Source organism: Amia ocellicauda, chromosome 19 (assembly GCF_036373705.1).
Source record: "Amia ocellicauda isolate fAmiCal2 chromosome 19, fAmiCal2.hap1, whole genome shotgun sequence".
Lineage (NCBI taxonomy): Eukaryota > Metazoa > Chordata > Actinopteri > Amiiformes > Amiidae > Amia > Amia ocellicauda.
In genome coordinates this window covers 3,191,780-3,215,960 of record NC_089868.1, presented here as the reverse complement: position 1 = coordinate 3,215,960, position 24,181 = coordinate 3,191,780, and the positions used below count along the sequence as shown (strand labels likewise).

The 24,181-nt window shown below is 45.0% G+C and overlaps 4 non-coding genes across 4 annotated transcripts; all 4 read right to left on the bottom strand.

Annotated features, from left to right (window-relative positions):
• Positions 1-1,331: 1,331 nt before the first annotated feature.
• On the bottom strand, positions 1,332-1,403 carry trnaq-cug (transfer RNA glutamine (anticodon CUG)). Its single transcript has one exon. It is a non-coding gene; the product is annotated as a tRNA-Gln (tRNA).
• Positions 1,404-11,943: 10,540 nt separating this feature from the next.
• trnaq-cug (transfer RNA glutamine (anticodon CUG)) lies at positions 11,944-12,015 on the bottom strand. Its single transcript has one exon. It is a non-coding gene; the product is annotated as a tRNA-Gln (tRNA).
• A 5,819-nt stretch (positions 12,016-17,834) lies between these two features.
• On the bottom strand, positions 17,835-17,906 carry trnaq-cug (transfer RNA glutamine (anticodon CUG)). Its single transcript has one exon. It is a non-coding gene; the product is annotated as a tRNA-Gln (tRNA).
• A 5,815-nt stretch (positions 17,907-23,721) lies between these two features.
• On the bottom strand, positions 23,722-23,793 carry trnaq-cug (transfer RNA glutamine (anticodon CUG)). The gene has a single exon. It is a non-coding gene; the product is annotated as a tRNA-Gln (tRNA).
• Positions 23,794-24,181: the final 388 nt, after the last annotated feature.

Below are 24,181 nucleotides of genomic sequence, written 5' to 3'. Positions count from 1 at the left end.
TCCTGATCCTTCTCGGGGCAATGCCTAACAGTGTGGCCTTCATTACCGCAGTTGAAGCACTTCATAGAATCAGATGTGACAAAGACAACATAATCATTGCCATCAACCTTGAACTTAAGCACAATGTTCAGATCCCCATTTATGTCATTCAAAATCATGAATACCTGCCTTCTGAACGAAACAACATGTTTCAACTGCTGTGACTTACACCCCAGCGGTATACGTTTCAAACCCGACATTATCCACCCATGTCTCGCCAGTTCCCTCTCTAATAGGTCGTTTGACAGAAAACGAGTGACATTAGACAAAGTAACTCTCCTGGCCGGAGCTGCTAGTGGGGTGACATTGATCAAAACACCACCGATCACTATACCAGTCTCAACGATACGCGAGACCAACTCAATGCTGCTCAGAAACAGCACAACAGACCCGCTCATACGAGCTGCCGACTTTATATTTTCACAACCGACAACTTGCCCGATCGCCAGAACACACTCCTCCAGGGGCAAAAACTCATCAGAGGTCACTTTAACGCCATGCCGACGTGTTAAAGTCTCGAATAAAAAACTCTGATTCCCCCCCTCCCCGACCCAGCCCCAGACATCCCGATCGCTTCGCTGACTGCAGGAGTCAGCTCAGCATGGGGAAACTCTTCAGAAAAACCTCTTACAAAACTGTCAAAGACACATTCAGAAAGAAAGAAAGAAAGAACGAAAAAAGTAGAGGAGAAAAACCACAAACAAACCTGGCAGCAGCAAACATGCACACCTGCACCTCCACACTCACTCCCAACAATCACAGCGGCAGACAGCAAATGTCGATAGTCAATAGTCGATAGATAGATAGATAGATAGATAGATGAGTGAGTGAGTGACAGTGCAGAATCAAATGTCTGGTTGTTACAATAAAAGACATCCTCTTCTATATAGATCGGAGAAAACCAGTGGCCGCGAATCAAGCAAAGGAATCCCGAGTGGCAGGCGAGACCTCTACCACTGTAGAGATAGAGATAGATAGATGAGTGAGTGACAGTGCAGACACAAATGTCTGGTTGTTACAATAATAGCCATCCTCTTCTATATAGATCGGGGAAAACCATTATTTCCAAGAAGGGTTCAACACAGGCACCTTCTCCGTTAAAGCCACGCAGTCGCCACCAGGGGGCCCCAGGCCTCGGTGTTTCAGGAAGGTGAACGCAGCACGCCAACCCGGAGGTCTCGCCACTTCGTCTCCAAGCCTCCCAAGAAGAACGTAAACGGCCCTGATCGCAGACACAGGCCCTCACCCAGGGAGACCACCGCTTTGCCGCCGCTGCCCCAGCCATGGGGCCCAGGTCCCACCGAGACTTGAACTCGGATCGCTGGATTCAGAGTCCAGAGTGCTAACCATTACACCATGGAACCAAGCTTGATGCTTGTGCTAAAGGTCTCTGCTCTACGCACACGTCTCGCTCTGTCGCACGGCCAGGTCCCGAGTGAGCCAAGTTGCGCCCAGAGTGCTGTCTGTGGTGGGTCACTTGCGGCGGGCCTTCCTGGTGACAATGAGATATGCAGTTGCATCTAGGTGTGGTGTCCTGTCCTCTTGGCTTCCTTTGGCAAATATCCAGCCTGGCAAGTGTTGTCTTCCTGAGGAAAGGCAAGCAATGCAATCAAGGAATTCCTGGAACTCTGAGAGATGTTTTTGCTGTTGACGACGTGTCACTTTAGAACAGGACAACATGCATCTCTACTTGACTTGGCACAATCTGTGAGGGTTGGGCCAACACAACCTACGCAATGTGTCCACACATTTGCTCGTGTCTTGAAATACTTGGAATGACCTGTAACCCCATGCCATGCAGAAGTCCACAGCTATGCGGGTCAGCATGCACTGCTCCTCATCCCCAATGTGCCACTTGTAAGAACTGTGTAAAAAGCGACATAGAACGTGATCAGCAAAGAAACACAATTCTCCTGAGAACGGATTTTCTAGGTATCGTCTCACCTGAATGGCAACAGGCTGCTAAAACTATTATCACACGCACATTGCATGTTAAAGTATGTCAGTAAGGGAGTAATTAAAAGGGCAAATGTGTGAAGTGCAAGGAGTGGCCTTTAGTCGCAAGGTAAAAAAGTAGACAGACAAACTAAAAAATGACTTGATACAAATCATTTATTTAGTGCAGACAGACCGCGACCAGACACAATAAACTATTCGCACTCAATATAAATTCACAGCAAAATAGGTTCAGTTCACAATATCCTATAACAAGCTCTATTCAACGAATCGGTTAAACGTTACAAAGGGCATTACACTTGTTGAAAAACAATAGCACACGGATCGAACATGCTATCCTCGCTGTTTTATTCGATTTGATTAGACGACTGAAATGTTTTGTGTGCGGACTGAAAGCACACCTTAGCCGAGCACGATCACAATCTATATCCACAGTTAATTTAAGCAGTATCATATTGTAACCGTTTCAGTTTGTTATCAACCCTTCCGGATCCAAAACCAGGAGTCAGACACCCTTTTCGGTAGACACGCTGTTGACTTCTCACAAGCCCCATCCGCCTTCACAAAGGCAGTGCTAGCAGTGGAAAGAAGGAAGAACTGCAGGAGAAACGCCTGGGGCTATTTAGAGCCCGATTACTCATGTAGCGTTATGTTGGGAACAGAGTCCCTGATAAGAGCATTTGGGCTCTGAGCTGAAGCACTGATCTAAAGAAGACCTCTCCCCCCCCAAAGTTATCAGATTTCCTTAGCTCATCAGCTTGGAACTGGTTTGCATCAAAGTGACAGTTTTGGGGAGGATGGCACCAAGAAGAGGCCAAATAGTTTGGAATTCTGCTATGAGATGTCTGGAGAAAGGGGCCTGTAGGTGATAAAAACTCTTTGAAGTGGACGAGAGCCGAAATCCCGACATAGAGCTACGAACCCGGGCCAACCGGCATTTCCAAAAGATGGCATGGATTGACATCAGTCATAAATCAAGCCCCCCTCCAATAGGACACTGGGGGCTGAAACCGAAATCCAATCTCAAGAACTCAGGAACCAATCACCTATTGATCTGACAGACTATAAGGAACAGCGGACGGTCTTTCTCTCTCTCTCTCTCACCTGAACCAGTAACTCGCTGCCACAGCTCAACCTGTAGCTCTGTTGCCAGAACCGGAACCAGAAACCAACCAAGTCTTTGCCGGCAACAGAAGAGTTAAACTGGGAGAAGGAGATTGAGCCGTACGAAGAATTCTTTTAAAGGACTTTATTAAATAAAGAACTTTACAGACTGCGCTGCCCGCCTGTGCCCACCTGATCAGTGGAGTGAATACAGCTGGACAATTGACTAAGTCAACTGTATACGAAAGTGTCAGTCATTTAAATAGCTATTTGAGTCTTAAGAAACTTGACCCTTGGAACAAACAGGGCCCTGCTTTCCTCAAAGAAGATTTTGTGCACAACCTTGGAGCCTTCAAACCAGTGGAAAATCTGTTTGGAAACGACACTACTTTCGAGAAACCCCAATTTCCAGGTGCATCGACTGAGTGGAAGTTCTTGGACAAAGCCGAACCGGACTGCCTTTGTTCCAAACCACACGGACCTCGTGCCGTGTGCTGTTATCTGAGCCCGAAGCCAGAGAGGCCTCTCTGCGACGAAGTTCAGATAAGTTTAACAGTTTGGAGTTCATGATTCATGACATTTGAGAAATCAATTAGAAATGTTAATCTGTGATTCATAACTCTAGAATGTGTAATATCATTTAGTTTTCTTAAATATAAATGTGTGTTGCATTAAACTGTTTTGTTGATAATTTTAGAAATAAAATCTGTCAACGTCGAGAAATATCTTCTCATTCCTGTTTAACTGTTTAGTCTGAAATTGACACAAGTTAATAGACATTAGATTATTGGTGGCCCTGCCTATCCTAAATCATTGAATAATAATCAGTTAAGGGAAAGTGTGGTAACAAGTAATGATAGGATCTTTCTCGGCACCTAAACGTAAATGAGACTGATATATATATAACGAGAAGTTACCTGACATAAATACTAACCTGCGTAGTTATTTAATGTCTGACTAATAATACTAACGAGAGACTCACCTTCGTCTTACTAACCGGTATTGTAGTCAATGTGTTTATAACCTTTTTTGTTAATCGATTTGTGTTATCATATGAAATCCCATGGTCTTTGATTTGGTCACGGAAGTGATTTGTTGATCTAGAGTTGAATTTTAATTAGTTCTTCCCTTTTGTATAATTAGTGTAGTGCTACATTTAGTCTTTGTTTTGAATAAATTTGACAATTTATATCTTTGGAATTGGTGTCTGCGTCCAATTATTACAGAAATTGAGTTCTACAAGATTCCAGGATTCGTGATATGGTGACACTATAAATTCACTTCTTTACTTGAAATTTATAAGTGTACCTTACGCTACAATGTTTAACTTGTGAAAATGAGCCTCATTTTAACTGGGCTGAGGAATGTGTGGCTGCTGTTGCAGACTTGCTGGAGTCAGAGGAGGCCCTTCGGGATCAGGGTTGAAAACCACTGCAGGCTATCATAGAAAAAGCTTAATTTTGAAGGATGTTCTGCAGGGTATGATTAAGTCACTTTGAGTGGCTAACTTACGGATAGTGTCATGTTTGGACAGCAGAACTTGTTAACTTGCAAACCGCATCAAAATGGTCTGAAGCTTTCACTTTGAAACAGTTCAAATACTTATTATGGGGCCAAGCAACACATTTGCTGGAAGCCTTTTGTTATTGTTTAGATTTTATTTTCTATTCCTCCAAAACGCATCTTCTCTGAAAATAATGATGCATAGGATGTGTGACCTGCTGTATAAAGTTGTGTTCAGGGTTGTTCAAGAAAAGTGCATTGTTTATATCGTTTGGCCATGTTGGATTGGTCAGAAATAATTTGTGTGCAGTGTAATATATTTTTGTTAAGTAACAGTGTACAAGCAAACTCTCAGTTGAAAATAATTCCTTCTGAAGTTTTTTATTTTATTATTATTTTACTTTTATGGTTGAGTTTTAAGGAGACACTTCTTAGTAGATTTGTGTTCAGTGCAGAACCTTGTAACTCCAATGTCATAAAAAACAAACAAATGAAAAACAATATAGGCAGTCACAGTAACTTGTCAGCTTAAACTGGCTTGGTCAAGCTGCCTCCCTTCTTGAGCTTAAGTTGCTTGACTGGTATACTGGTTTTTCCAGTTTTTCCTCTTTTGTTTCTGGGAGCAACACAGGTGCTTTTGAGTTGCGGGGGTGACTTCAGGATCTCTAGGTAGCACACTGTTTTAGGCAGGCTCCTTTGAGCATCTCCTGGGAGCACACTGACTCATCAAGGCTCAGGAGCTGGACTCCGTTTTTTAGCAGAAGCACCGTCCTCAGATTTGCGAATGCGTTTCTTCCCAGGCACTTTAAAAACCCTGCTGTCCTGACCAGGATCCGTCCCCACTTCCATTCCCGTGTCCCACACACTGCTCAGTGTTGTCTTCACAGTCTCCATCTTTTCAGTCTGGTCACCAGCCCTCTCGCTGCTCACCCCCACTCCACTACCTGATGCCCCATCCTGCTGCTGTATACTGCCATCCAGTCCAGTTAAACGGCTGTCATCCGTACTGTCTGATGCTCCACAAACATTAGCTGACACACCGCTAACACCTGGGACCTCCACAGTCGGCACGGTACCGCCGCGGTCGGAAGTCCTCTCAGCGCCCACACTCTCCTGTACCTGGACCTCCAGACCCTCACTCTCTTCAACAGCCTCCCCCGCAGCCCCTCTTCTCGCCTCCTCTGCCACTTCGGCTGCTCCGCTAGTAGGGCGGCCGGGCTGCTCACCACTCCCCGACCTGGCCTGCTTGGGCTGACCCCCCCGTCGACTGGGACCAGCACCCTCATCCTGATCCTTCTCGGGGCAATGCCTAACAGTGTGGCCTTCATTACCGCAGTTGAAGCACTTCATAGAATCAGATGTGACAAAGACAACATAATCATTGCCATCAACCTTGAACTTAAGCACAATGTTCAGATCCCCATTTATGTCATTCAAAATCATGAATACCTGCCTTCTGAACGAAACAACATGTTTCAACTGCTGTGACTTACACCCCAGCGGTATACGTTTCAAACCCGACATTATCCACCCATGTCTCGCCAGTTCCCTCTCTAATAGGTCGTTTGACAGAAAACGAGGGACATTAGACAAAGTAACTCTCCTGGCCGGAGCTGCTAGTGGGGTGACATTGATCAAAACACCACCGATCACTATACCAGTCTCAACGATACGCGAGACCAACTCAATGCTGCTCAGAAACAGCACAACAGACCCGCTCATACGAGCTGCCGACTTTATATTTTCACAACCGACAACTTGCCCGATCGCCAGAACACACTCCTCCAGGGGCAAAAACTCATCAGAGGTCACTTTAACGCCATGCCGACGTGTTAAAGTCTCGAATAAAAAACTCTGATTCCCCCCCTCCCCGACCCAGCCCCAGACATCCCGATCACTTCGCTGACTGCAGGAGTCAGCTCAGCATGGGGAAACTCTTCAGAAAAACCTCTTACAAAACTGTCAAAGACACATTCAGAAAGAAAGAAAGAAAGAACGAAAAAAGTAGAGGAGAAAAACCACAAACAAACCTGGCAGCAGCAAACATGCACACCTGCACCTCCACACTCACTCCCAACAATCACAGCGGCAGACAGCAAATGTCGATAGTCAATAGTCGATAGATAGATAGATAGATAGATAGATGAGTGAGTGAGTGACAGTGCAGAATCAAATGTCTGGTTGTTACAATAAAAGACATCCTCTTCTATATAGATCGGAGAAAACCAGTGGTATAGGTATCTAGGTATCTAGGTATCATCTCACCTGAATGGCAACAGGCTGCTAAAACTATTATCACACGCACATTGCATGTTAAAGTATGTCAGTAAGGGAGTAATTAAAAGGGCAAATGTGTGAAGTGCATGGAGTGGCCTTTAGTCGCAAGGTAAAAAAGTAGACAGACATACTAAAAAATGACTTGATACAAATCATTTATTTAGTGCAGACAGACCGAGACCAGACACAATAAACTATTCGCAGTCAATATAAATTCACAGCAAAATAGGTTCAGTTCACAATATCCTATAACAAGCTCTATTCAACGAATCGGTTAAACGTTACAAAGGGCATTACACTTGTTGAAAAACAATAGCACACGGATCGAACATGCTATCCTCGCTGTTTTATTCGATTTGATTAGACGACTGAAATGTTTTGTGTGCGGACTGAAAGCACACCTTAGCCGAGCACGATCACAATCTATATCCACAGTTAATTTAAGCAGTATCATATTGTAACCGTTTCAGTTTGTTATCAACCCTTCCGGATCCAAAACCAGGAGTCAGACACCCTTTTCGGTAGACACGCTGTTGACTTCTCACAAGCCCCATCCGCCTTCACAAAGGCAGTGCTAGCAGTGGAAAGAAGGAAGAACTGCAGGAGAAACGCCTGGGGTTATTTAGAGCCCGATTTCTCATGTAGCGTTATGTTGGGAACAGAGTCCCTGATAAGAGCATTTGGGCTCTGAGCTGAAGCACTGATCTAAAGAAGACCTCTCCCCCCCCAAAGTTATCAGATTTCCTTAGCTCATCAGCTTGGAACTGGATTGCATCAAAGTGACAGTTTTGGGGAGGATGGCACCAAGAAGAGGCCAAATAGTTTGGAATTCTGCTATGAGATGTCTGGAGAAAGGGGCCTGTAGGTGATAAAAACTCTTTGAAGTGGACGAGAGCCGAAATCCCGACATAGAGCTACGAACCCGGGCCAACCGGCATTTCCAAAAGATGGCATGGATTGACATCAGTCATAAATCAAGCCCCCCTCCAATAGGACACTGGGGGCTGAAACCGAAATCCAATCTCAAGAACTCAGGAACCAATCACCTATTGATCTGACAGACTATAAGGAACAGCGGACGGTCTTTCTCTCTCTCTCTCTCACCTGAACCAGTAACTCGCTGCCACAGCTCCACCTGTAGCTCTGTTGCCAGAACCGGAACCAGAAACCAACCAAGTCATTGCCGGCAACAGAAGAGTTAAACTGGGAGAAGGAGATTGAGCCGTACGAAGAATTCTTTTAAAGGACTTTATTAAATAAAGAACTTTACAGACTGCGCTGCCCGCCTGTGCCCACCTGATCAGTGGAGTGAATACAGCTGGACAATTGACTAAGTCGACTGTATACGAAAGTGTCAGTCATTTAAATAGCTATTTGAGTCTTAAGAAACTTGACCCTTGGAACAAACAGGGCCCTGCTTTCCTCAAAGAAGATTTTGTGCACAAACTTGGAGCCTTCAAACCAGTGGAAAATCTGTTTGGAAACGACACTACTTTCGAGAAACCCCAATTTCCAGGTGCATCGACTGAGTGGAAGTTCTTGGACAAAGCCGAACCGGACTGCCTTTGTTCCAAACCACACGGACCTCGTGCCGTGTGCTGTTATCTGAGCCCGAAGCCAGAGAGGCCTCTCTGCGACGAAGTTCAGATAAGTTTAACAGTTTGGAGTTCATGATTCATGACATTTGAGAAATCAATTAGAAATGTTAATCTGTGATTCATAACTCTAGAATGTGTAATATCATTTAGTTTTCTTAAATATAAATGTGTGTTGCATTAAACTGTTTTGTTGATAATTTTAGAAATAAAATCTGTCAACGTCGAGAAATATCTTCTCATTCCTGTTTAACTGTTTAGTCTGAAATTGACACAAGTTAATAGACATTAGATTATTGGTGGCCCTGCCTATCCTAAATCATTGAATAATAATCAGTTAAGGGAAAGTGTGGTAACAAGTAATGATAGGATCTTTCTCGGCACCTAAACGTAAATGAGACTGATATATATATAACGAGAAGTTACCTGACATAAATACTAACCTGCGTAGTTATTTAATGTCTGACTAATAATACTAACGAGAGACTCACCTTCGTCTTACTAACCGGTATTGTAGTCAATGTGTTTATAACCTTTTTTGTTAATCGAATTGTGTTATCATATGAAATCCCATGGTCTTTGATTTGGTCACGGAAGTGATTTGTTGATCTAGAGTTGAATTTTAATTAGTTCTTCCCTTTTGTATAATTAGTGTAGTGCTACATTTAGTCTTTGTTTTGAATAAATTTGACAATTTATATCTTTGGAATTGGTGTCTGCGTCCAATTATTACAGAAATTGAGTTCTACAAGATTCCAGGATTCGTGATAAGGTGACACTATAAATTCACTTCTTTACTTGAAATTTATAAGTGTACCTTACGCTACAATGTTTAACTTGTGAAAATGAGCCTCATTTTAACTGGGCTGAGGAATGTGTGGCTGCTGTTGCAGACTTGCTGGAGTCAGAGGAGGCCCTTCGGGATCAGGGTTGAAAACCACTGCAGGCTATCATAGAAAAAGCTTAATTTCGAAGGATGTTCTGCAGGGTATGATTAAGTCACTTTGAGTGGCTAACTTACGGATAGTGTCATGTTTGGACAGCAGAACTTGTTAACTTGCAAACCGCATCAAAATGGTCTGAAGCTTTCACTTTGAAACAGTTCAAATACTTATTATGGGGCCAAGCAACACATTTGCTGGAAGCCTTTTGTTATTGTTTAGATTTTATTTTCTATTCCTCCAAAACGCATCTTCTCTGAAAATAATGATGCATAGGATGTGTGACCTGCTGTATAAAGTTGTGTTCAGGGTTGTTCAAGAAAAGTGCATTGTTTATATCGTTTGGCCATGTTGGATTGGTCAGAAATAATTTGTGTGCAGTGTAATATATTTTTGTTAAGTAACAGTGTACAAGCAAACTCTCAGTTGAAAATAATTCCTTCTGAAGTTTTTTATTTTATTATTATTTTACTTTTATGGTTGAGTTTTAAGGAGACACTTCTTAGTAGATTTGTGTTCAGTGCAGAACCTTGTAACTCCAATGTCATAAAAAACAAACAAATGAAAAACAATATAGGCAGTCACAGTAACTTGTCAGCTTAAACTGGCTTGGTCAAGCTACCTCCCTTCTTGAGCTTAAGTTGCTTGACTGGTATACTGGTTTTTCCAGTTTTTCCTCTTTTGTTTCTGGGAGCAACACAGGTGCTTTTGAGTTGCGGGGGTGACTTCAGGATCTCTAGGTAGCACACTGTTTTAGGCAGGCTCCTTTGAGCATCTCCTGGGAGCACACTGACTCATCAAGGCTCAGGAGCTGGACTCCGTTTTTTAGCAGAAGCACCGTCCTCAGATTTGCGAATGCGTTTCTTCCCAGGCACTTTAAAAATCCTGCTGTCCTGACCAGGATCCGTCCCCACTTCCATTCCCGTGTCCCACACACTGCTCAGTGTTGTCTTCACAGTCTCCATCTTTTCAGTCTGGTCACCAGCCCTCTCGCTGCTCACCCCCACTCCACTACCTGATGCCCCGTCCTGCTGCTGTATACTGCCATCCAGTCCAGTTAAACGGCTGTCATCCGTACTGTCTGATGCTCCACAAACATTAGCTGACACACCGCTAACACCTGGGACCTCCACAGTCGGCACGGTACCGCCGCGGTCGGAAGTCCTCTCAGCGCCCACACTCTCCTGTACCTGGACCTTCAGACCCTCACTCTCTTCAACAGCCTCCCCCGCAGCCCCTCTTCTCGCCTCCTCTGCCACTTCGGCTGCTCCGCTAGTAGGGCGGCCGGGCTGCTCACCACTCCCCGACCTGGCCTGCTTGGGCTGACCCCCCCGTCGACTGGGACCAGCACCCTCATCCTGATCCTTCTCGGGGCAATGCCTAACAGTGTGGCCTTCATTACCGCAGTTGAAGCACTTCATAGAATCAGATGTGACAAAGACAACATAATCATTGCCATCAACCTTGAACTTAAGCACAATGTTCAGATCCCCATTTATGTCATTCAAAATCATGAATACCTGCCTTCTGAACGAAACAACATGTTTCAACTGCTGTGACTTACACCCCAGCGGTATACGTTTCAAACCCGACATTATCCACCCATGTCTCGCCAGTTCCCTCTCTAATAGGTCGTTTGACAGAAAACGAGGGACATTAGACAAAGTAACTCTCCTGGCCGGAGCTGCTAGTGGGGTGACATTGATCAAAACACCACCGATCACTATACCAGTCTCAACGATACGCGAGACCAACTCAATGCTGCTCAGAAACAGCACAACAGACCCGCTCATACGAGCTGCCGACTTTATATTTTCACAACCGACAACTTGCCCGATCGCCAGAACACACTCCTCCAGGGGCAAAAACTCATCAGAGGTCACTTTAACGCCATGCCGACGTGTAAAAGTCTCGAATAAAAAACTCTGATTCCCCCCCTCCCCGACCCAGCCCCAGACATCCCGATCACTTCGCTGACTGCAGGAGTCAGCTCAGCATGGGGAAACTCTTCAGAAAAACCTCTTACAAAACTGTCAAAGACACATTCAGAAAGAAAGAAAGAAAGAACGAAAAAAGTAGAGGAGAAAAACCACAAACAAACCTGGCAGCAGCAAACATGCACACCTGCACCTCCACACTCACTCCCAACAATCACAGCGGCAGACAGCAAATGTCGATAGTCAATAGTCGATAGATAGATAGATAGATAGATGAGTGAGTGAGTGACAGTGCAGAATCAAATGTCTGGTTGTTACAATAAAAGACATCCTCTTCTATATAGATCGGGGAAAACCATTATTTCCAAGAAGGGTTCAACACAGGCACCTTCTCCGTTAAAGCCAGGCAGTCGCCACCAGGGGGCCCCAGGCCTCGGTGTTTCAGGAAGGTGAACGCAGCACGCCAACCCGGAGGTCTCGCCACTTCGTCTCCAAGCCTCCCAAGAAGAACGTAAACGGCCCTGATCGCAGACACAGGCCCTCACCCAGGGAGACCACCGCTTTGCCGCCGCTGCCCCAGCCATGGGGCCCAGGTCCCACCGAGACTTGAACTCGGATCGCTGGATTCAGAGTCCAGAGTGCTAACCATTACACCATGGAACCAAGCTTGATGCTTGTGCTAAAGGTCTCTGCTCTACGCACACGTCTCGCTCTGTCGCACGGCCAGGTCCCGAGTGAGCCAAGTTGCGCCCAGAGTGCTGTCTGTGGTGGGTCACTTGCGGCGGGCCTTCCTGGTGACAATGAGATATGCAGTTGCATCTAGGTGTGGTGTCCTGTCCTCTTGGCTTCCTTTGGCAAATATCCAGCCTGGCAAGTGTTGTCTTCCTGAGGAAAGGCAAGCAATGCAATCAAGGAATTCCTGGAACTCTGAGAGATGTTTTTGCTGTTGACGACGTGTCACTTTAGAACAGGACAACATGCATCTCTACTTGACTTGGCACAATCTGTGAGGGTTGGGCCAACACAACCTACGCAATGTGTCCACACATTTGCTCGTGTCTTGAAATACTTGGAATGACCTGTGACCCCATGCCATGCAGAAGTCCACAGCTATGCGGGTCAGCATGCACTGCTCCTCATCCCCAATGTGCCACTTGTAAGAACTGTGTAAAAAGCGACATAGAACGTGATCAGCAAAGAAACACAATTCTCCTGAGAACGGATTTTCTAGGTATCGTCTCACCTGAATGGCAACAGGCTGCTAAAACTATTATCACACGCACATTGCATGTTAAAGTATGTCAGTAAGGGAGTAATTAAAAGGGCAAATGTGTGAAGTGCAAGGAGTGGCCTTTAGTCGCAAGGTAAAAAAGTAGACAGACAAACTAAAAAATGACTTGATACAAATCATTTATTTAGTGCAGACAGACCGCGACCAGACACAATAAACTATTCGCACTCAATATAAATTCACAGCAAAATAGGTTCAGTTCACAATATCCTATAACAAGCTCTATTCAACGAATCGGTTAAACGTTACAAAGGGCATTACACTTGTTGAAAAACAATAGCACACGGATCGAACATGCTATCCTCGCTGTTTTATTCGATTTGATTAGACGACTGAAATGTTTTGTGTGCGGACTGAAAGCACACCTTAGCCGAGCACGATCACAATCTATATCCACAGTTAATTTAAGCAGTATCATATTGTAACCGTTTCAGTTTGTTATCAACCCTTCCGGATCCAAAACCAGGAGTCAGACACCCTTTTCGGTAGACACGCTGTTGACTTCTCACAAGCCCCATCCGCCTTCACAAAGGCAGTGCTAGCAGTGGAAAGAAGGAAGAACTGCAGGAGAAACGCCTGGGGCTATTTAGAGCCCGATTACTCATGTAGCGTTATGTTGGGAACAGAGTCCCTGATAAGAGCATTTGGGCTCTGAGCTGAAGCACTGATCTAAAGAAGACCTCTCCCCCCCCAAAGTTATCAGATTTCCTTAGCTCATCAGCTTGGAACTGGTTTGCATCAAAGTGACAGTTTTGGGGAGGATGGCACCAAGAAGAGGCCAAATAGTTTGGAATTCTGCTATGAGATGTCTGGAGAAAGGGGCCTGTAGGTGATAAAAACTCTTTGAAGTGGACGAGAGCCGAAATCCCGACATAGAGCTACGAACCCGGGCCAACCGGCATTTCCAAAAGATGGCATGGATTGACATCAGTCATAAATCAAGCCCCCCTCCAATAGGACACTGGGGGCTGAAACCGAAATCCAATCTCAAGAACTCAGGAACCAATCACCTATTGATCTGACAGACTATAAGGAACAGCGGACGGTCTTTCTCTCTCTCTCTCTCACCTGAACCAGTAACTCGCTGCCACAGCTCAACCTGTAGCTCTGTTGCCAGAACCGGAACCAGAAACCAACCAAGTCTTTGCCGGCAACAGAAGAGTTAAACTGGGAGAAGGAGATTGAGCCGTACGAAGAATTCTTTTAAAGGACTTTATTAAATAAAGAACTTTACAGACTGCGCTGCCCGCCTGTGCCCACCTGATCAGTGGAGTGAATACAGCTGGACAATTGACTAAGTCGACTGTATACGAAAGTGTCAGTCATTTAAATAGCTATTTGAGTCTTAAGAAACTTGACCCTTGGAACAAACAGGGCCCTGCTTTCCTCAAAGAAGATTTTGTGCACAACCTTGGAGCCTTCAAACCAGTGGAAAATCTGTTTGGAAACGACACTACTTTCGAGAAACCCCAATTTCCAGGTGCATCGACTGAGTGGAAGTTCTTGGACAAAGCCGAACCGGACTGCCTTTGTTCCAAACCACACGGACCTCGTGCCGTGTGCTGTTATCTGAGCCCGAAGCCAGAGAGGCCTCTCTGCGACGAAGTTCAGATAAGTTTAACAGTTTGGAGTTCATGATTCATGACATTTGAGAAATCAATTAGAAATGTTAATCTGTGATTCATAACTCTAGAATGTGTAATATCATTTAGTTTTCTTAAATATAAATGTGTGTTGCATTAAACTGTTTTGTTGATAATTTTAGAAATAAAATCTGTCAACGTCGAGAAATATCTTCTCATTCCTGTTTAACTGTTTAGTCTGAAATTGACACAAGTTAATAGACATTAGATTATTGGTGGCCCTGCCTATCCTAAATCATTGAATAATAATCAGTTAAGGGAAAGTGTGGTAACAAGTAATGATAGGATCTTTCTCGGCACCTAAACGTAAATGAGACTGATATATATATAACGAGAAGTTACCTGACATAAATACTAACCTGCGTAGTTATTTAATGTCTGACTAATAATACTAACGAGAGACTCACCTTCGTCTTACTAACCGGTATTGTAGTCAATGTGTTTATAACCTTTTTTGTTAATCGATTTGTGTTATCATATGAAATCCCATGGTCTTTGATTTGGTCACGGAAGTGATTTGTTGATCTAGAGTTGAATTTTAATTAGTTCTTCCCTTTTGTATAATTAGTGTAGTGCTACATTTAGTCTTTGTTTTGAATAAATTTGACAATTTATATCTTTGGAATTGGTGTCTGCGTCCAATTATTACAGAAATTGAGTTCTACAAGATTCCAGGATTCGTGATATGGTGACACTATAAATTCACTTCTTTACTTGAAATTTATAAGTGTACCTTACGCTACAATGTTTAACTTGTGAAAATGAGCCTCATTTTAACTGGGCTGAGGAATGTGTGGCTGCTGTTGCAGACTTGCTGGAGTCAGAGGAGGCCCTTCGGGATCAGGGTTGAAAACCACTGCAGGCTATCATAGAAAAAGCTTAATTTCGAAGGATGTTCTGCAGGGTATGATTAAGTCACTTTGAGTGGCTAACTTACGGATAGTGTCATGTTTGGACAGCAGAACTTGTTAACTTGCAAACCGCATCAAAATGGTCTGAAGCTTTCACTTTGAAACAGTTCAAATACTTATTATGGGGCCAAGCAACACATTTGCTGGAAGCCTTTTGTTATTGTTTAGATTTTATTTTCTATTCCTCCAAAACGCATCTTCTCTGAAAATAATGATGCATAGGATGTGTGACCTGCTGTATAAAGTTGTGTTCAGGGTTGTTCAAGAAAAGTGCATTGTTTATATCGTTTGGCCATGTTGGATTGGTCAGAAATAATTTGTGTGCAGTGTAATATATTTTTGTTAAGTAACAGTGTACAAGCAAACTCTCAGTTGAAAATAATTCCTTCTGAAGTTTTTTATTTTATTATTATTTTACTTTTATGGTTGAGTTTTAAGGAGACACTTCTTAGTAGATTTGTGTTCAGTGCAGAACCTTGTAACTCCAATGTCATAAAAAACAAACAAATGAAAAACAATATAGGCAGTCACAGTAACTTGTCAGCTTAAACTGGCTTGGTCAAGCTGCCTCCCTTCTTGAGCTTAAGTTGCTTGACTGGTATACTGGTTTTTCCAGTTTTTCCTCTTTTGTTTCTGGGAGCAACACAGGTGCTTTTGAGTTGCGGGGGTGACTTCAGGATCTCTAGGTAGCACACTGTTTTAGGCAGGCTCCTTTGAGCATCTCCTGGGAGCACACTGACTCATCAAGGCTCAGGAGCTGGACTCCGTTTTTTAGCAGAAGCACCGTCCTCAGATTTGCGAATGCGTTTCTTCCCAGGCACTTTAAAAACCCTGCTGTCCTGACCAGGATCCGTCCCCACTTCCATTCCCGTGTCCCACACACTGCTCAGTGTTGTCTTCACAGTCTCCATCTTTTCAGTCTGGTCACCAGCCCTCTCGCTGCTCACCCCCACTCCACTACCTGATGCCCCGTCCTGCTGCTGTATACTGCCATCCAGTCCAGTTAAACGGCTGTCATCCGTACTGTCTGATGCTCCACAAACATTAGCTGACACACCGCTAACACCTGGGACCTCCACAGTCGGCACGGTACCGCCGCGGTCGGAAGTCCTCTCAGCGCCCACACTCTCCTGTACCTGGACCTCCAGACCCTCACTCTCTTCAACAGCCTCCCCCGCAGCCCCTCTTCTCGCCTCCTCTGCCACTTCGGCTGCTCCGCTAGTAGGGCGGCCGGGCTGCTCACCACTCCCCGACCTGGCCTGCTTGGGCTGACCCCCCCGTCGACTGGGACCAGCACCCTCATCCTGATCCTTCTCGGGGCAATGCCTAACAGTGTGGCCTTCATTACCGCAGTTGAAGCACTTCATAGAATCAGATGTGACAAAGACAACATAATCATTGCCATCAACCTTGAACTTAAGCACAATGTTCAGATCCCCATTTATGTCATTCAAAATCATGAATACCTGCCTTCTGAACGAAACAACATGTTTCAACTGCTGTGACTTACACCCCAGCGGTATACGTTTCAAACCCGACATTATCCACCCATGTCTCGCCAGTTCCCTCTCTAATAGGTCGTTTGACAGAAAACGAGTGACATTAGACAAAGTAACTCTCCTGGCCGGAGCTGCTAGTGGGGTGACATTGATCAAAACACCACCGATCACAATACCAGTCTCAACGATACGCGAGACCAACTCAATGCTGCTCAGAAACAGCACAACAGACCCGCTCATACGAGCTGCCGACTTTATATTTTCACAACCGACAACTTGCCCGATCGCCAGAACACACTCCTCCAGGGGCAAAAACTCATCAGAGGTCACTTTAACGCCATGCCGACGTGTTAAAGTCTCGAATAAAAAACTCTGATTCCCCCCCTCCCCGACCCAGCCCCAGACATCCCGATCACTTCGCTGACTGCAGGAGTCAGCTCAGCATGGGGAAACTCTTCAGAAAAACCTCTTACAAAACTGTCAAAGACACATTCAGAAAGAAAGAAAGAAAGAACGAAAAAAGTAGAGGAGAAAAACCACAAACAAACCTGGCAGCAGCAAACATGCACACCTGCACCTCCACACTCACTCCCAACAATCACAGCGGCAGACAGCAAATGTCGATAGTCAATAGTCGATAGATAGATAGATAGATAGATAGATAGATGAGTGAGTGAGTGACAGTGCAGAATCAAATGTCTGGTTGTTACAATAAAAGACATCCTCTTCTATATAGATCGGAGAAAACCAGTGGCCGCGAATCAAGCAAAGGAATCCCGAGTGGCAGGCGAGACCTCTACCACTGTAGAGATAGAGATAGATAGATGAGTGAGTGACAGTGCAGACACAAATGTCTGGTTGTTACAATAATAGCCATCCTCTTCTATATAGATCGGGGAAAACCATTATTTCCAAGAAGGGTTCAACACAGGCACCTTCTCCGTTAAAGCCACGCAGTCGCCACCAGGGGGCCCCAGGCCTCGGTGTTTCAGGAAGGTGAACGCAGCACGCCAACCCGGAGGTCTCGCCACTTCGTCTCCAAGCCTCCCAAGAAGAACGTAAACGGCCCTGATCGCAGACACAGGCCCTCACCCAGGGAAACCACCGCTTTGCCGCCGCTGCCCCAGCCATGGGGCCCAGGTCCCACCGAGACTTGAACTCGGATCGCTGGATTCAGAGTCCAGAGTGCTAACCATTACACCACGGAACCAAGCTTGATGCTTGTGCTAAAGGTCTCTGCTCTACGCACACGTCTCGCTCTGTCGCACGGCCAGGTCCCGAGTGAGCCAAGTTGCGCCCAGAGTGCTGTCTGTGGTGGGTCACTTGCGGCGGGCCTTCCTGGTGACAATGAGATATGCAGTTGCATCTAGGTGTGGTGTCCTGTCCTCTTGGCTTCCTTTGGCAAATATCCAGCCTGGCAAGTGTTGTCTTCCTGAGGAAAGGCAAGCAATGTAATCAAGGAATTCCTGGAACTCTGAGAGATGTTTTTGCTGTTGACGACGTGTCACTTTAGAACAGGACAACATGCATCTCTACTTGACTTGGCACAATCTGTGAGGGTTGGGCCAACACAACCTACGCAATGTGTCCACACATTTGCTCGTGTCTTGAAATACTTGGAATGACCTGTGACCCCATGCCATGCAGAAGTCCACAGCTATGCGGGTCAGCATGCACTGCTCCTCATCCCCAATGTGCCACTTGTAAGAACTGTGTAAAAAGCGACATAGAACGTGATCAGCAAAGAAACACAATTCTCCTGAGAACGGATTTTCTAGGTATCGTCTCACCTGAATGGCAACAGGCTGCTAAAACTATTATCACACGCACATTGCATGTTAAAGTATGTCAGTAAGGGAGTAATTAAAAGGGCAAATGTGTGAAGTGCAAGGAGTGGCCTTTAGTCGCAAGGTAAAAAAGTAGACAGACAAACTAAAAAATGACTTGATACAAATCATTTATTTAGTGCAGACAGACCGCGACCAGACACAATAAACTATTCGCACTCAATATAAATTCACAGCAAAATAGGTTCAGTTCACAATATCCTATAACAAGCTCTATTCAACGAATCGGTTAAACGTTACAAAGGGCATTACACTTGTTGAAAAACAATAGCACACGGATCGAACATGCTATCCTCGCTGTTTTATTCGATTTGATTAGACGACTGAAATGTTTTGTGTGCGGACTGAAAGCACACCTTAGCCGAGCACGATCACAATCTATATCCACAGTTAATTTAAGCAGTATCATATTGTAACCGTTTCAGTTTGTTATCAACCCTTCCGGATCCAAAACCAGGAGTCAGACACCCTTTTCGGTAGACACGCTGTTGACTTCTCACAAGCCCCATCCGCCTTCACAAAGGCAGTGCTAGCAGTGGAAAGAAGGAAGAACTGCAGGAGAAACGCCTGGGGCTATTTAGAGCCCGATTACTCATGTAGCGTTATGTTGGGAACAGAGTCCCTGATAAGAGCATTTGGGCTCTGAGCTGAAGCACTGATCTAAAGAAGACCTCTCCCCCCCCAAAGTTATCAGATTTCCTTAGCTCATCAGCTTGGAACTGGTTTGCATCAAAGTGACAGTTTTGGGGAGGATGGCACCAAGAAGAGGCCAAATAGTTTGGAATTCTGCTATGAGATGTCTGGAGAAAGGGGCCTGTAGGTGATAAAAACTCTTTGAAGTGGACGAGAGCCGAAATCCCGACATAGAGCTACGAACCCGGGCCAACCGGCATTTCCAAAAGATGGCATGGATTGACATCAGTCATAAATCAAGCCCCCCTCCAATAGGACACTGGGGGCTGAAACCGAAATCCAATCTCAAGAACTCAGGAACCAATCACCTATTGATCTGACAGACTATAAGGAACAGCGGACGGTCTTTCTCTCTCTCTCTCTCACCTGAACCAGTAACTCGCTGCCACAGCTCAACCTGTAGCTCTGTTGCCAGAACCGGAACCAGAAACCAACCAAGTCTTTGCCGGCAACAGAAGAGTTAAACTGGGAGAAGGAGATTGAGCCGTACGAAGAATTCTTTTAAAGGACTTTATTAAATAAAGAACTTTACAGACTGCGCTGCCCGCCTGTGCCCACCTGATCAGTGGAGTGAATACAGCTGGACAATTGACTAAGTCGACTGTATACGAAAGTGTCAGTCATTTAAATAGCTATTTGAGTCTTAAGAAACTTGACCCTTGGAACAAACAGGGCCCTGCTTTCCTCAAAGAAGATTTTGTGCACAACCTTGGAGCCTTCAAACCAGTGGAAAATCTGTTTGGAAACGACACTACTTTCGAGAAACCCCAATTTCCAGGTGCATCGACTGAGGGGAAGTTCTTGGACAAAGCCGAACCGGACTGCTTTTGTTCCAAACCACACGGACCTCGTGCCGTGTGCTGTTATCTGAGCCCGAAGCCAGAGAGGCCTCTCTGCGACGAAGTTCAGATAAGTTTAACAGTTTGGAGTTCATGATTCATGACATTTGAGAAATCAATTAGAAATGTTAATCTGTGATTCATAACTCTAGAATGTGTAATATCATTTAGTTTTCTTAAATATAAATGTGTGTTGCATTAAACTGTTTTGTTGATAATTTTAGAAATAAAATCTGTCAACGTCGAGAAATATCTTCTCATTCCTGTTTAACTGTTTAGTCTGAAATTGACACAAGTTAATAGACATTAGATTATTGGTGGCCCTGCCTATCCTAAATCATTGAATAATAATCAGTTAAGGGAAAGTGTGGTAACAAGTAATGATAGGATCTTTCTCGGCACCTAAACGTAAATGAGACTGATATATATATAACGAGAAGTTACCTGACATAAATACTAACCTGCGTAGTTATTTAATGTCTGACTAATAATACTAACGAGAGACTCACCTTCGTCTTACTAACCGGTATTGTAGTCAATGTGTTTATAACCTTTTTTGTTAATCGATTTGTGTTATCATATGAAATCCCATGGTCTTTGATTTGGTCACGGAAGTGATTTGTTGATCTAGAGTTGAATTTTAATTAGTTCTTCCCTTTTGTATAATTAGTGTAGTGCTACATTTAGTCTTTGTTTTGAATAAATTTGACAATTTATATCTTTGGAATTGGTGTCTGCGTCCAATTATTACAGAAATTGAGTTCTACAAGATTCCAGGATTCGTGATATGGTGACACTATAAATTCACTTCTTTACTTGAAATTTATAAGTGTACCTTACGCTACAATGTTTAACTTGTGAAAATGAGCCTCATTTTAACTGGGCTGAGGAATGTGTGGCTGCTGTTGCAGACTTGCTGGAGTCAGAGGAGGCCCTTCGGGATCAGGGTTGAAAACCACTGCAGGCTATCATAGAAAAAGCTTAATTTCGAAGGATGTTCTGCAGGGTATGATTAAGTCACTTTGAGTGGCTAACTTACGGATAGTGTCATGTTTGGACAGCAGAACTTGTTAACTTGCAAACCGCATCAAAATGGTCTGAAGCTTTCACTTTGAAACAGTTCAAATACTTATTATGGGGCCAAGCAACACATTTGCTGGAAGCCTTTTGTTATTGTTTAGATTTTATTTTCTATTCCTCCAAAACGCATCTTCTCTGAAAATAATGATGCATAGGATGTGTGACCTGCTGTATAAAGTTGTGTTCAGGGTTGTTCAAGAAAAGTGCATTGTTTATATCGTTTGGCCATGTTGGATTGGTCAGAAATAATTTGTGTGCAGTGTAATATATTTTTGTTAAGTAACAGTGTACAAGCAAACTCTCAGTTGAAAATAATTCCTTCTGAAGTTTTTTATTTTATTATTATTTTACTTTTATGGTTGAGTTTTAAGGAGACACTTCTTAGTAGATTTGTGTTCAGTGCAGAACCTTGTAACTCCAATGTCATAAAAAACAAACAAATGAAAAACAATATAGGCAGTCACAGTAACTTGTCAGCTTAAACTGGCTTGGTCAAGCTGCCTCCCTTCTTGAGCTTAAGTTGCTTGACTGGTATACTGGTTTTTCCAGTTTTTCCTCTTTTGTTTCTGGGAGCAACACAGGTGCTTTTGAGTTGCGGGGGTGACTTCAGGATCTCTAGGTAGCACACTGTTTTAGGCAGGCTCCTTTGAGCATCTCCTGGGAGCACACTGACTCATCAAGGCTCAGGAGCTGGACTCCGTTTTTTAGCAGAAGCACCGTCCTCAGATTTGCGAATGCGTTTCTTCCCAGGCACTTTAAAAACCCTGCTGTCCTGACCAGGATCCGTCCCCACTTCCATTCCCGTGTCCCACACACTGCTCAGTGTTGTCTTCACAGTCTCCATCTTTTCAGTCTGGTCACCAGCCCTCTCGCTGCTCACCCCCACTCCACTACCTGATGCCCCGTCCTGCTGCTGTATACTGCCATCCAGTCCAGTTAAACGGCTGTCATCCGTACTGTCTGATGCTCCACAAACATTAGCTGACACACCGCTAACACCTGGGACCTCCACAGTCGGCACGGTACCGCCGCGGTCGGAAGTCCTCTCAGCGCCCACACTCTCCTGTACCTGGACCTCCAGACCCTCACTCTCTTCAACAGCCTCCCCCGCAGCCCCTCTTCTCGCCTCCTCTGCCACTTCGGCTGCTCCGCTAGTAGGGCGGCCGGGCTGCTCACCACTCCCCGACCTGGCCTGCTTGGGCTGACCCCCCCGTCGACTGGGACCAGCACCCTCATCCTGATCCTTCTCGGGGCAATGCCTAACAGTGTGGCCTTCATTACCGCAGTTGAAGCACTTCATAGAATCAGATGTGACAAAGACAACATAATCATTGCCATCAACCTTGAACTTAAGCACAATGTTCAGATCCCCATTTATGTCATTCAAAATCATGAATACCTGCCTTCTGAACGAAACAACATGTTTCAACTGCTGTGACTTACACCCCAGCGGTATACGTTTCAAACCCGACATTATCCACCCATGTCTCGCCAGTTCCCTCTCTAATAGGTCGTTTGACAGAAAACGAGTGACATTAGACAAAGTAACTCTCCTGGCCGGAGCTGCTAGTGGGGTGACATTGATCAAAACACCACCGATCACTATACCAGTCTCAACGATACGCGAGACCAACTCAATGCTGCTCAGAAACAGCACAACAGACCCGCTCATACGAGCTGCCGACTTTATATTTTCACAACCGACAACTTGCCCGATCGCCAGAACACACTCCTCCAGGGGCAAAAACTCATCAGAGGTCACTTTAACGCCATGCCGACGTGTTAAAGTCTCGAATAAAAAACTCTGATTCCCCCCCTCCCCGACCCAGCCCCAGACATCCCGATCGCTTCGCTGACTGCAGGAGTCAGCTCAGCATGGGGAAACTCTTCAGAAAAACCTCTTACAAAACTGTCAAAGACACATTCAGAAAGAAAGAAAGAAAGAACGAAAAAAGTAGAGGAGAAAAACCACAAACAAACCTGGCAGCAGCAAACATGCACACCTGCACCTCCACACTCACTCCCAACAATCACAGCGGCAGACAGCAAATGTCGATAGTCAATAGTCGATAGATAGATAGATAGATAGATAGATGAGTGAGTGAGTGACAGTGCAGAATCAAATGTCTGGTTGTTACAATAAAAGACATCCTCTTCTATATAGATCGGAGAAAACCAGTGGCCGCGAATCAAGCAAAGGAATCCCGAGTGGCAGGCGAGACCTCTACCACTGTAGAGATAGAGATAGATAGATGAGTGAGTGACAGTGCAGACACAAATGTCTGGTTGTTACAATAATAGCCATCCTCTTCTATATAGATCGGGGAAAACCATTATTTCCAAGAAGGGTTCAACACAGGCACCTTCTCCGTTAAAGCCACGCAGTCGCCACCAGGGGGCCCCAGGCCTCGGTGTTTCAGGAAGGTGAACGCAGCACGCCAACCCGGAGGTCTCGCCACTTCGTCTCCAAGCCTCCCAAGAAGAACGTAAACGGCCCTGATCGCAGACACAGGCCCTCACCCAGGGAGACCACCGCTTTGCCGCCGCTGCCCCAGCCATGGGGCCCAGGTCCCACCGAGACTTGAACTCGGATCGCTGGATTCAGAGTCCAGAGTGCTAACCATTACACCATGGAACCAAGCTTGATGCTTGTGCTAAAGGTCTCTGCTCTACGCACACGTCTCGCTCTGTCGCACGGCCAGGTCCCGAGTGAGCCAAGTTGCGCCCAGAGTGCTGTCTGTGGTGGGTCACTTGCGGCGGGCCTTCCTGGTGACAATGAGATATGCAGTTGCATCTAGGTGTGGTGTCCTGTCCTCTTGGCTTCCTTTGGCAAATATCCAGCCTGGCAAGTGTTGTCTTCCTGAGGAAAGGCAAGCAATGCAATCAAGGAATTCCTGGAACTCTGAGAGATGTTTTTGCTGTTGACGACGTGTCACTTTAGAACAGGACAACATGCATCTCTACTTGACTTGGCACAATCTGTGAGGGTTGGGCCAACACAACCTACGCAATGTGTCCACACATTT